This window comes from Penaeus monodon, chromosome 8 (assembly GCF_015228065.2).
Source record: "Penaeus monodon isolate SGIC_2016 chromosome 8, NSTDA_Pmon_1, whole genome shotgun sequence".
In the NCBI taxonomy this organism is placed as follows: domain Eukaryota; kingdom Metazoa; phylum Arthropoda; class Malacostraca; order Decapoda; family Penaeidae; genus Penaeus; species Penaeus monodon.
In genome coordinates, this window is record NC_051393.1 from 37,229,207 (window position 1) to 37,231,246 (window position 2,040).

A 2,040-nucleotide genomic window follows, 5' to 3' on the forward strand; every position below is an offset into this window, starting at 1 on the left:
AACTCACACTCACTCAAACATCCATAAACAGTAAAAATATTCAACTACAACACATACACATAAAAAGAGCAATAACGACGTAGCCATTGCTGTCCAACTACACATCAAACACAAAATACTAGACACTTTTACCTCAGAACTCATGGTCATTGAAATAGACACTCCTCATGGACCAATTATCATACCGCCGCCTACACCCTCCAACCTTACATAAACCAACCTGACATCTTTCAGCTCCTGCGACACAGAAAACCAACATACATCATGGGAGTCTTCAAAGCACATCACTGCCTTTTGGGCTACAAATTCAACTGCCGCCAGAAGAGGCCTTGCCTCAGCCCAGACACACCCACATTCATACGTGCCTGAGGGAGCATGCTACATGGGCAACAGCTTGCTCCTCACATTCTTCCCCCAGGCACTGACTCTACCTATACGGGAGTGGGTAGAGACAATTATGCCATAGTCGACATCGACTGAATCGTTCGCTTGAGATTTGCGAATTTCTAGGTTCGCTGTTCGTTCGTTTGAGATTTGCCGGCGGCCGTCGCTATATATATAGTGCAATGATAAGTGAATGATAAGTCTGATATGCGAAGCTTAGCCTCACCCGGCCTTTACCCGCCGTGGTGCCCAGCCACAGCAGTAACCTCCGGGCGACAATTGCCTGGGCGGGGCGCGAACCGCCGACCCCTCGGATGAGAGGCCGACACGTTACCATTGTACTAGTCCGAAGGCTCTGTGAATGATAGATTGATCATGTAAAAAAAATCACCAATAAACAGAAAAGTACAAGCATCAAATGATACCAACTATTACCGATATTACAGTTTCCATCAAGTAGTTTATTCAAATAGAAGCTCATTCTTCAGTACGTGAGTACACTATATTATGGAATCATGCAGGCTTGAATACAAAACTGAATTTAATTAATCATATGGCTGAAGCTCTGTCAAATAAATTATGCACTAACGAAGCGTAAATTGAAACTATGGCAACTCAAACACAATTGTCAGACGCTACCCTCGCGACAGCGCGGTGGGGCATCGGCAGTGGAACATGATACCTTTTCGAAAAACTGCCAGATACATAATCACCTTAAATATTTCCACTCAATCCCCACCCAAATTTTAATCGCTCTAAATTCTTCTTTATATTTATCCTTTACTATCTGCCTCCCAACCAAACCCCTCTTAGCTAAAACAAAACCCTGCATTTCGTGCACATTATAATGCATGGATTCATTATAAACATAGGAATGTTCATGTTGACACCACATAACACCGTTTAACATCTGGTGTAAAACCTAGAATATTTATTGTTGTAAGGAATGACACCATTATGTTCCAGAGACCTTTTCATCAATATATTTGGAAACATAATAGAAAGAAAGCTCACACAAAGGAAACTCTGTTTCGTATCTAATGATCAGGCAACTCTGAATGGACAATCTCGGTGTTGTCAAACCCGACCTTATCAGACGGTATCATCTTACACAAGTAGCTGCTTCACCGACCTCGACCTCAGGTCTCCTACCAGCACTTCGGAAAAAGGCCTTGAAATTTATATAGACACAAGATTTACTGATCTCTCTATCGACCTATGCTGTGTGTGTGTGTGTGTGTCTATCTCTCTGTAAGAATTTTTTTTCGTATACACACGGTACTAGACTGATTGGACAGTGATAGATTGGTACAGGGAGATAAATAACACTACGCAATGCAATCAGAGCAAGCAGAGGCCGGGGTAGCCGAGTGTTTAGAGTATTGGACTCAAAAACTGTCATGACAATCTGAGTTCGAAAGTACGAGTCAACGGCTGGCGCGTTGTTCCTCTGGACAAATAACTTCAACTTCACCTCAATTGCCTACCGTCATGGGAGTCCACAATCCAGTGGAATGTCCTGTGCCCGTCCCAATTCAGCCCAGATGAATGGGGAGGGTTGACGGCAGGAAGGGCATCCGGTCGTGCCAAACCGTAATGAAGATGCGTATACAAAGGGTTTGAGAGAAAATCCGCACTGGCGACCCCGACTAGGAA